Genomic DNA, 12780 nt, shown 5'->3' with positions numbered 1-12780 from the left:
CTGTAAAAGCAGATCTCCAAACCCGCTGAGAACCGGGTGAGTTCTGAAGCCCGGGCTGGTGAATAATAGAACAAAGAGAGAATGAGCCTTCTGAGGTTCCACTGCTCTTCAGTACCCCTCTGTTGCGCGCAGGGGGGAAGAGGGTGGAAAGAGATCTGCCTTATCATAATAGAATGCACCGATGGGTTAAAAACAAATGCGAAAAAGACATAGGCTATTATTGTATTATGTTTGGGTTAGATAACAGATGCCCACACATACACTTCGGGGGTTGATGAGTAAAACTTCATCTGAGAGGATATTGTATGTATTCTTGAGTGTAGAAACAAAAGCGGTTTAGGGTTGGGTGAGATATTCGTGAACATTTTGCTGTCGATAGTGTGCTTCTTTTTATACAGGTTTCCAAAAGATATGTCATTAGTTTTGGTGACTTTAGGCTATACGTTCACACTGCATGCCTCAAATTATTGCTCAGATTAGATTTTTTTTTTATAGCTGTTCACAATGTTTTAAATGTGGCCAATATCAGATTCCAATGTGAACAGATCATGGTCCTGAACTGATCTGCATACACAAAAGAACAATAAAAGGAGTCACACAGCATAGAAGTAAACACAGAGGACATTAAACTAAGCGATTTTGTGTTTATTTATTGTGTGATCTGCTGCAGAACCCAGGAAATTTATGTTCAGGCGATTGGTCAGGATGTGAAAAAAGAGCAAAGTTTTTAAACATTTATGGCTTTCCTGTAGCTCAGTGGTTAGAGCATGGCACTAGCAATGCCAAGGTCATGGGTTCGATCCCAGGGATTGCACATACTCAGATACAAATGTGGAGTATAATGCAATGTAAGTCGCTTTGGATAAAAGCGTCTGCCAAATGTAATGATGTAAATGTTATGATGTTTTGCTTTAGATCCGTCACTGTTAAAGGCAGGAATACACCAAGCCGACGGTCGGCCGTCGGGCAGTTTTTCTTCCTCGACCGACTAAGTTTTCTCAGTGTGTTCTGCACCGTCGGCTGAAGTTGGTCCTCGGTGGCTTTTTTTTGGCCGATTTGACATGTTGAATGTTGTCGGGCCATCTGATCATTCTGATTGGCTGTTCATCTACTGCCGCCTGCTGGTACAGAAAGGCATTTCATCTCACGCAGGCGCAGAACGGACGTGCTACTTGGCCGTCGGCTGTCGAGCGTCGGTTTGGTGTGTCAGGCCATCTTTGGACCCAGACGCTGCCAACGTGAGCCAACCCCGCAGTCTGCATTTCGTCGCCACTTATTCGTCGGCGTCGGCTTGTTGTGTTCTGGCCTTAATAGAGTTCTGACACATCACTGTCCTTCACTAACTACGTTTTGCAACTGTCTTGATAACTTTGGTTATGCAAAATCCTGTGAGCACAGAATTGTGACGAATGTCGAACTAGAGGGGTGTAAATGTCGCACGAATTCCGATATGACTGTTCAGACTGAGGTCACATTGCAAAACATCAGACCTGTATTGGATTTAGGACCACATATGGAAGTGGCCCAAATCAGAATCGATTCCATGTGGTTTGTGCTGTTCACACTAGGGTTGTCAAAAGTAGCAGTACTTCAGTATCAAGTCGGTACTGAAATGTTAAAAATTTATGTTTCAACATTTCTCCTTAGCATTTTGAGCGCTGTTGAGCGGATTCTGACAAACTAAACACCTCTGATTGGCCATTGTGTTCACGCGCTCAACAGATATGACTGTGATTGGCTACAATGATCAGTGCTTCAAAAACATTTTAAATAGATCTGTGACGCTCTCTTTACAGAGCTCATACACAGATACACACCCGCTCCTGCTTTCAAATGCTCCCGTACGTTGATCATTTTAGCCAATCACAGACATATCTGTTGAGAGCATGAACGCAATGGCCAATCAGAGGTGTTTAGTTTGTCAGAATCCGCTCAACAGCGCTTGAAATGCTGGTATCGTCATGTTTTTAACATTTCAGTACCCACTTGGTACCGAAGTTCTGGTACTTTTGGCAACCCTAGTTTACACTGTCTTAAAAACAAAAAGATATGAGTCACATGAGCAAAACTATTGGATTTGGGCCACCTGCAGTCTGAACATAGTGTTAAGATGTAAATGCTTTTATAGCATCTCTAATTTCAACCTCAAAATGGTGTTAGGGTTGATAAGTTCAGTTTGTTTCTGTGAATCTGTTACCGTTCAAAAGATTGGGATTGGTTAGAAGTTGTTTTTCAGTGTTTTTGAATAAAGTCTCTTCTGCTCACCAAGGCTGCATTTATTTGATCAAAAATACAGCAAAAACAGTAATATTTTGAAATATTATTACAATTTCTATATTGTATATGTTTCTATATGTTAACTGTCACTGGCCCACCGGTGGGCCCATTTTCCACTGCATGATTAAAACAAGTATATCCTATACTTATCCTGATCTAATGTTGACATTCGAAAGCTTACAAACTCAAGATTCATCCTGTGAAAACCGTTTTGAAATCTGACCTTAAGTTACCATGAAAATGGTACTTTAAATTCTTTTAGCGAGCTCCTCCATTGTCAGGTTTTGTATTACAAAATTTATTAGAAGTACTTTTCAATAAAAACCTTTTCTAATCTTGACAAAACACATATCGTCAGAAAGGTCTGAGTCTCATGGTTCTATATCTGCCAACTGTTTTGTGATATTTGGACAAAAATATATAAATTTGTTACAGGAAAATGCATAAAAAAAAATCAATGGAATGTCAATGACACCTGGTGGCTATTTTTGGTACAGCGCCTAAACAAAATCTCATGGGAACTTCAATTTTTGTGATATCAACTTCAAATTTGGAACAAAAATTGGTTAGACATATGGCTTTGATTTTATAGTAGTTTTAGTGTAAAATTTATTTTGTAATATATTATATATATATATATATATATATTATATAAAATATTTTTGTATAAAATATTATAAAATATATTATATAAAATATTTTGCTGACTGTCTTCTTTAAAATGAGACCAAACTTGTGTCTATATTCTATTTTCATCTATATTTTCAAAAAGGGGGGTGACAATTAACAGGTTAAGATATATTAAAATACAATGTATTCCTGCACTGATAAAAGCTGTATTTTCAGCATCATTACTCCAGTCTTCAGTGTCACATGATCCTTCAGAAATCATTCTAATGTGAAGAAACATTTCTGATTATTATCAATGTTAAAAGGTTCTGCTGCTTAATGTTTTTGAGGAAATCACAATACATTGCGGTAAATATTGCAATTGATATAAATGAAACTTATTAAATTTAATTCTTCCTTGTGTTTATTTAGTGTTTATTTAAACTAACTTTTAACTGTATTTTACTTCAATTGGGGACAATGGTTGATTGGTTGAAACGATCATTCCTCTGAGAATCACAATTTTGAACAAATACATAAATATTGAGATATATTTTGTGACAAGGTTGGAAAAAAAAAAATCAAGATATAAGTTTTTTAAAAACTATATCACCCAGTCTTACTGCCATCTGATCACAGGATTTGCACCAAACGGCTGCATGAATAATGTTCCAAGATGGGACAGAGTTGTGTGGTCCCGTGGGGCACCCACTTACTTTTGAGCAGAGGAGCGAACAGACTCTTTGGTCATCACGTAGAGCGATTGAAGTCTTGGCAGCTTTGACACTTTTGCCCCGATGATTATACACTTCATTAGAGCTGTCAGTCATTTGGCTCTTGTGACAGAGCAGCACTACAGGGCCCCCTCAGGGCCTAATCAATGTAGCGTCCCAAGGAACATGCCATCGAACAGATAACAGGGAAAGACACACGCTGTACGCCCTACCCAAACGTGCCCAGATGGCTGTCATTGATCACAACGCTTCTCTATCTTTGTATATTTTAGAGCAAGCTATTGCTCAGTTTGGTTTTATTCAAAAACAACAATTCAACTATAGGGCTTTTAAAGGGACAGTTTGTCCAAACATTAAAAATCTGTCATTTACTCACCCTCATGTATTTCCAAACCTGTTTGAGGTTCTAGCTACAGTGGAACATTATTTGTTCATATGGGGTTCAAAACAATGTTGACCTTAATTTTATGGACAAAGACAGTTGTTCAAAATTTCTACTTTTGTGTTTCACTTTCAGTGCTTTGTTTTATGTTATTATTCACCTAACCTATAACCTAATCTTCTCTTTTTTTCCCCTCCGCATGTACAAATCACAAGAAGCATGAAAATAAATGGACAGATGGCCACCAATCACCAACCTGAGTCCCTGGAACAATAAGATATCCTCCATATTGTGTTTCGCAATGCAAATACATCAGGAAAAAAAAAAGGCTAAATATAACAAAACAAAATAGACTTTGAAGAAACGTTCTGCAGACAGAGTTCCTTTCAACAATATACAGAGCGAGTGTTTCTCAGTACTTTGTGTTATTCAGAGCATTCCTCTAAATATTTTGAGAGAGTGAATCGAGATGAAAAGAGCAGAAAACAATGAGGCCGCACCGTTGTTGTGGCGTCGGTAAGCCCTGGCTCGTCTTGCTTTTGTGTCTGCTCCAGGGGTCCCGAGGACACCCGCACTGGATCCAGCACAGACCACAGACGTGTTCCCAAGTATTTCTCCGGGTGGGTCCTACAATCAAATGTTTTGACGCAACCTCAGGTGGCATTTTTCTTATATTAACAATATATAACGTTACAAGTTTGGGTCAGTAAGATATTTTAATGTTTTTGAATTAAAGGGTTAGTTCACCCAAAAATTAAAATTCTGTCATTTATTACTTACCCTCATGCAGTTTCACACCCGAGACCTTTGTTCATCTTCAGAACACATTTTAGTTGAAATCCGATGGCTCCGTGAGGCCTTCATAGGGTAACGTTACATAAAGGTACTAAAAACATTAGTTAAATCAGTTCATGTGAGTACAGTGGTTCAATATTAATATTATAAAGCGACGAGAATATGTTTGGAGCGCCAAAAAACAAAATAACGACTTATTTAGTGATGGCCGATTTCAAAACACTGTTTCAGGAAGATTTGGAGCATAAATGAATCAGTGTGTCGAATCATGATTCAGATCGCGTGTCAAACTGCCAACGGCTGAAATCACGTGACTTTGGCGCTCCGAACAGCAGATTCGATACACTGATTAATTTGTGCTCCGATTCTTCATGAAGCAGTGTTTTGAAATCGGCCATCACTAAATAAGACGTTTTTTGTTTTGTTTTTGGCGCTCCAAAAATATTCTCGTCGCTTTATAATATTAATATTGAACCACTGTACTCACATAAACTGATTTAAATATGTTTTTAGTACCTTTATGGATCTTGAGAGAGGAAATGTCATTGCTCTCTATGGAGGCTTCACAGAGCCATCGGATTTCAACTAAATTATCTTAATTTGTGTTCCGAAGATTAATGAAGGTCTTACGGGTGTGGAACGGTGAGTAATAAATTACATTATTTTCATTTTTGGGTGAACTAACGTAAGTCTCTTCTGCTCACCAAGCATCCATTTATTTGGTATAAAATACAGTAATATTGTGAAATATTATTACAATTTAAAATAACTTTTTTATTTGAATATATTTTAAAACGTAATTTATTCCTGTGATCAAAGCTGAATTTTCAGCTCCATTACTCCAGTCTTCAGTGTCACATGATCCTTCAGAAATCATTCTATTATGATGATTTGTTTGAAAACGGTTTATATTTTTATGGAAACCTTATTTTAACGATTATTTGATTGATAGAACATTCAAAAGAACAGCATTTATTTGATATAGAAATATTTTATAACAGTATAATGTCTTTACTGTCACTTCTGATCAGTTTATTGCATCCATTCTGAATATAAATATTAAATTATTTAAAAAATAAAAACTCAATTAAAACTTACCCCAAACTTTTGACAGTAGTGTATATAGGTAAATATTGCTGCTTTTGAAATGAAAATCAGTAAACATCATTCTTCTTTGTGTTTATTTAATGTTAGAAAACATGCCTTGATTATTTTTATTTATTGCTCTTTTACTTTTTGCTCCAAACATTTTGTATGTTGAAATAGTGGTTATTCTGATTGGAACAAAAGATGCCATTTGAAGCTATTTTAAAAGTAAATACATAAATATAAGTTGTTTACAGATCACAACAGTGTTTCCTTTTTCTCCTAGTCAAACATTTTGACTACGTTTTCATGACCCAACTTTCCTTTTGAATTTTTTTTTCTCACATAGCGCTTCTTAAAGGGTTAGTTCACCCAAAAATGAAATTTCTGTCATAATTCAATCACCCTTTTGTTGTCCCAAATCAGTAAGACATTCGTTCATCTTTGGAACACAAATTAAGATATTTTTGATGAAATCCAAGGGTATCTGATCCAACTATTGGCAGCAACGTCATTGCACCTTTTGAGGTCCAGAAATGTAGTAAAGTCATCATTAAAATAGTTAATGTCACTACAGTGGTTCAACCTTAATGTTATGAAGCGATGAGAACACTTTTTGTGCACAAAAACAAAACAAAAAGAATGACTTTATTCAAAAAATTCGAACTTTCGTCATACGCAGTTGACGTAGTGAACGCAGTTCAGTGCTTCTGTGTTTACGTCCTCTCTGGACCTCAAAAAGTGCAATGACGTTGCTGCCTTTGTGTGGTTCAGAAACCTTCGGATTTCATCAAAAAGATCTTAATTTGTGTTCCGAAGATGAACGAAGCTCTTACAGGTTTGGAACGACATGAGGGTGAGAAATTAATGACAGAAATTTAACTAACCCTTTCTTATAATATTGTTCCAAAGCAGCTAAACAATGACTAGAACACACCAGTAAGACACCAAACTAGTGACCCTGGCTCAGGAAAAGATGTTTGAACTTTTGACCCGATATCTATACTCACAGATACAGGTTGAAAGTAATGCATCATCCCCTGGTTCCAGCCCAGTTATGTTTGAAGCTGATGCCACAGTTGCTTCAGAGAGGGGGGTGGGGATCTGATAAGAGTTCACGGCTCTACCTGTGGGATGATATTCCATTCATCTCTTATTTATAAATCATAGGAATCATCGAGATTGAGCTCAGGTGATATAGTCAGCCATGGGAGGAAAGAAATATCATTTATGTGCCAAGTAGTTTGGCCAAATATTTTGATCATGCTGAAAACTATTCAATGGTTTCGATTGGTTGGAGATGTTGGGGTGAATATCGTATCAAATATGACTTGTAGTATTGATGACATGGACTTTTCTGTTGCATTTATAGGGATAGTCCACCCAATAATGAAAAATTGTTTACTCACCCTCATGTCATTCCAAACCTTTATGATTTTCCTTCTTTTGTGGAATATAAAAGCAGACATTTTGAAGAATGTTGGTTCCCATTGACTTCCATTGAAAATACAATTAGAACTAAAACCGTTTGGTTACAAACATCCTTCTTTTCTGTTCCACAGAAGAAAGAAAGAGATACAGATTTGGAACGGCATGAGGGTGAGTAAACAATTTTTCATTATTGGGTGGACTATCACTTTAAAGCAATAAAAAAGACATTTAAATACATTAAATATGTTGTGAGGTCAACAAGTCATTTTAAACCTCTCAGTCAGAGCTTGTTTTTTTGTTTTTTTTTTTTAGGGAAATGCATGCAAATGATGAATTCAAGCTTGATACATGATACATGCTTGTTCATGTAAGTACATTCAAGTAGTTTATTTGTCATTTGCTCAGTTTACGCATGTACACAGGGCATTGAAAAGACAGAAACAAGTGCAGTGCAATAATAGTGCAGGAAAATTAAGCATATTATAGACTTTTTCAAAAAAGCAGATTCATTGTAACATGATTAATTTGATCCGTTTTAGGTGCTACTCCACAGTCTTCCACTTGAGGGCGCTGTGCATTGAGATGGAACAGGGAACAAAGAACGGTGAGTCAGACGCCTGTTGTATTTCAGGTCACATTTCCCTCAGAGAATCATTTATTATGAAGCTCTATAGATTTATAAAACATCTCATTTAACAAAAAATAAGTCAACTTTAGATGACAAAAAGCATAAAACAACACAGAAAATGACTTCCCAAACATCACATGCTCACATCTCTAGGCCTGGATTAGGAGGTAAAGACCTTAGTGAATGTTCACTGTGTGGCCGAGATTATACTCCCTCATAATGGAGTTAAATACTGCAGTCAGCAGATGACACCGCGTAGGGCTCAGTATGTTGTACACAGTGGCTTTGGAGCGGCAAGTGTGAATAGAGGGACAGATTTAATGCCCCAGCTCGGGGTGGATTAGCCCGCTAAACTGCAGCCTTCGTCCTGTAGTCTCAGCAAACTCTTGGGGGGTGATAACCACAGACGGCGCAGACGGTGAAAAAGGGTCTCACATACATCCCATATGAAATAGGATTATCTCCCTTCTTCCACCACCAACCCTTCTCATATTCCACATGCCCCTTGCCTTTCTTTTGTCCTGTAGTTTGATGCAAGGGAGGAAGCATCTTCGTTTGCCTTTTAAAAACCGCAGACGTGTGCCGGAAAGATGGAAATGTCGGCCTGGTTTATGGTCAGTGTTGGGGGCTTGATGTGGTGAAGGTAATCCAGGGTGATCTGGTCTAATCTGTCACAGATACACAAGTGAATGACGGTGACCACCGAGTTGGAGTCTGAAAAAGGAAGAGGAGCTGAAAACTGGATTATGGCGGTACATTGGCGTAAACCGGCCTGGCTTATCTCTTAAATGCTCCAAAAAGCCCAGTTTGGCTTCTGTGCAGGCAGGACTGTCTGTGTGTATGTGGAGGAAAAGGCACTGGGGAGCAAAATGGAAAGTTTCAGGCATCCAAGATAATCTTTGAGGCCAATGCGACAACATTTCACTTCAATATGTGCTGTAAAAACTAATTATGGTATCATTCAGGGAGGGATCATTCTCCATGGATAGTTTCCACTTGAGCAGTGACTGACTGCTAGAGTGTGGCTAGTAATGCGCTTCCACCGCACTTGCTGCCTAAACCCAATTATGGTGATTTTATACATGATTAGTGAATAGTGAGCTAGACATGAAAATATGACTAATTGATGGTTATTTCGAGAATATGAATGTCTGTCTCTGGCTAATCTGAGCACAGTCATAAACGTGTAGCCACAGGCCTTCACGTCTGCATGCCTGTACATACAATGAACTACACGTGCACTGCAAAAATAATATTCTTCATGAGTTGTTTTGCCTATTTGCCAAAAATACAGTAAAATTGTGAAATATTTTTACAATTTAATATAACTGTTTTCTAATTTAATATATTTTAAAATTCAATTTATTCCTGTGATCAAATGTGAATTTTCAGCATTATTATTCTAGTCTTCAGTGTCACATGATCCTTCAGAAATCATTCTAATATGATGATTTGCTGCTGAAGAAACATTTATTATTATTATTATTATTATTATTATTATCAATGTTTAAAACAGTTGTGCTGCTTATTTTATTTTGTTTTAATGTTTGTTGGTGCGCCTAGATAGCCATAACAACATTGCATCAGCCAATAGAGTGAGTTTGGGGTGTGGCTATCTGTTTATCTGACCAATGGCAGATGAGGGAGCACTCTAAAAAAAACAATGTATTGTGTTAATATGAAGGAATTTTTCATATTGTTTTTTACATATGTTTTACCTATATTTTGAATTGTGCATTAGAGTATATTGTGTTTTAGAGTTAAAGAAAATGTCCATAAACTGTTAATGGTGTTGACAGTGGCAAATCAGAGGCATTTAAAGTAGTCTGTAAGTCTATCAATAATAAGAATCATTCTTAAGAACTGAGATTTAACCAGCATAATCCTTTTCTGTTTTCCTACTGATTTATCTTCTTACAGTCAGTGAAAATCTCTGGGAACAACAATCATTATTTTTGACATTTGGTGCACGTCATTTACTTGATTATTTCACCCCATTCCCATTTTGAGCTATGAATGTTCTTCTGAGAACACAAACACAAAGAACCACATTTAAAAACATTCAGTGACAACAAGCGTTCTTGCACAGCCGTGCACTTTGCGTTCCAGGACTCCCAAACTCCTTACAATTACTCGTGTCTCCTCCAATCTGGCCTCGAGACCTTGCGGATTTCGATCTGTGCACTTACAATGACTCTGGCAAGCATAAACAAACAGTCAGAGCTACTCACGCACACTTACAAGCACGGGCTCCCACATCCCTAACCACAATCCACAGGGTGGAGGACCCGAAACACACAGAGAAAGATTCACAGACTGTGTGGATGCTCTAATGTTTATGTTTTGTAGATTAGCAATGATGAAAGAATTCCTTTTCATGTCTGGACTCGAAGAACCCTCGTACACACACCCCGCCCGAGCGCCACACACACACACACGCGCTCCCAACTGCCTTCGCCAAGCGAGACCTCCCCGATGAACACGGATCTCCTCTCCTGCCATGATGGACTATCGGTTCTGGTGGTCATGGTCTTTGATATGTCACCCTCATCCTTTGTGACATCTTCTCATCAATGCTTATACTAGTTCATGTGAAAGGCTTCTATTGTTCCCCAGCAGCGTGACTGTGGTCTCTCTTGCTCTCTTTCTCTCTCTTTGAGCCATATGTTTGGCCTGATTTTCCCTTTCCCCATTTTTTTTTTCTTTGTGGTGACTGGGATTATGATGTGATTTATTCATGTTGGGGTTCCCATGCCAGGAGCCTCCTCTATCTCCCTACTTCCCTTATGAAAATAACAGCACCTGCATATGTTGTGTTTCGGATGCTGGTGTGCCCACCAAGCTTTTTAACTAGCTTGACCAGCAAAACTTCCTTGGGAAACCAACTTCACCACAAACACCATCCTGGTCAGCCATCTGAAAGTCTCTCGGATGAATAGTATGGCTATGACCAGCTAAACCAGCACTGAGTAATAGAGCTGCACAATTCATCGGAAAAATAATCGCTGCTGCAACAAAATTAATTGTTGATGGTGTTGACAGTGGCAAGCCAGAGGCATTTAAATTAGTCTATCAATAATGAAATCCATTCTTAAGAACTGCCAAATCCACAGATGTGTGTTTTATGAGTCATGGTGGGAATTGAAAAGTTTTGAAAAGTCACCTTAAAATGAACATTCTGTCATTATTTACTCACCCTCATGTTGTTCTGAAGCTGTATGCATTTCTTTCTTCTGTAGAACACAAAGGAAGATATTTAGAATAATATTTTTGTCCATATAATGAGATCCAAAAGAATAATAGTGTTATTTATATACTATTATAGTATTTATTAATAAATAATAATTAGATTTTATTTTTATATTTTAGTTTACATTTACATTTAGTTTTGTGACATGCATTTGTCATTTTTATTTATTTATGTATTTATTTATGTTTAATTTAATTTACTTCAACTTCAAATTATTTATTTTCAGTACTTGCCAAGACATGCATTTGTCATTTTTATTTATTTATGTATTTCTATTTAGGTTTAATTTAATTTACTTCAACTTCAAATTACTTATTTCAGTACTTGCCAAGGCAACATTTCTAATTTTAGGTTTTAAGGTTTAAGATTTCATGTAATTTTTATATTTTAAATTATATCACTTTTATTTCAGTTGCAGAAAAGAGATATTTTTAACATCTGTAACACATTAACTAATGTTAATGAGACCTTATTGTAAAGGTGCCCAAGAATGCTTTTTCACAAGATGTAATATAAGTCTAAGGTGTCCCCTGAATGTGTCTGTGAAGTTTCAGCTCAAAATACCCCATAGATTTTAGAACTGCCTATTTTGGGGCATCATTAACTATACACTGATTTTGGCAGCCCGCCGCCCCTTTAATTCGCCTGCTCCCTGCCACACGAGCTCTCGACTATATTACAGTGCATTTACAAAGTTCACACAGCTAATATAACCCTCAAATGGATCTTTACAAGATGTTCGTCATGCATGCTTCGAATTAAGTGAGTTTAGTATTTATTTTGATGTTTACGTTTGATTCTGTATGAGTTTGAGGCTATGATCTGTGGCTAACGGCTAATGCTACACTGTTGGAGAGATTTATAAAGAATGAAGTTGTGTTTATGAATTATACAGACTGCAAATGTTTAAAAATGAAAATAGCGACGGCTCTTGTCTCCATGAATACAGTATGAAACGTGTAACTTTAACCACATTTAACAGTACATTAGCAACATGCTAATGAAACATTTAGAAAGACAATTTACAAATATCACTAAAAATATCATGCTATCATGGATCATGTCAGTTATTATTGCTCCATCTGCCATTTTTTGCTATTGTTCTTGCTGGCTTACCTTGTCTGTGCACAGATCCAGACATTAATACTGCCTTTCCTTGTCTAATGCCTTGAACATGGGCTGGCATATATGCAAATATTGGGGTCATACATATTAATGATCCCGACTGTTACGTAACAGTCGGTGTTATGTTGAGATCCGCATGTTTTCCGGAAGTCTTTTAAACAAATGAGATTTACATAAGAAGGAGGAAACAATGGGGTTTGAGACTCACTGTATGTCTTTTCCATGTACTGAACTCTTGTTATTCAACTATGCCGAGGTAAATTCAAATTTTGATTCTAGGGCACCTTTAATGCATTAACTAACATCAGGGTTGCCAGGTTTTCACAACAAAACCCACCCAATTGCTACTTAAAACTAGCCCAAAACTAACCCAATCCAATGTGATCTCATGAGAATACGTGTGTATTTTTACGTAAAGTGTGGTTCTAACATAGTAAATTTACTTACATTTTCATACACACAA

The sequence above is a fragment of the Chanodichthys erythropterus genome, chromosome 12 (assembly GCF_024489055.1).
Source record: "Chanodichthys erythropterus isolate Z2021 chromosome 12, ASM2448905v1, whole genome shotgun sequence".
Classification (NCBI taxonomy): Eukaryota; Metazoa; Chordata; class Actinopteri; order Cypriniformes; family Xenocyprididae; genus Chanodichthys; species Chanodichthys erythropterus.
Note: the sequence above shows the minus strand (reverse complement) of the source record.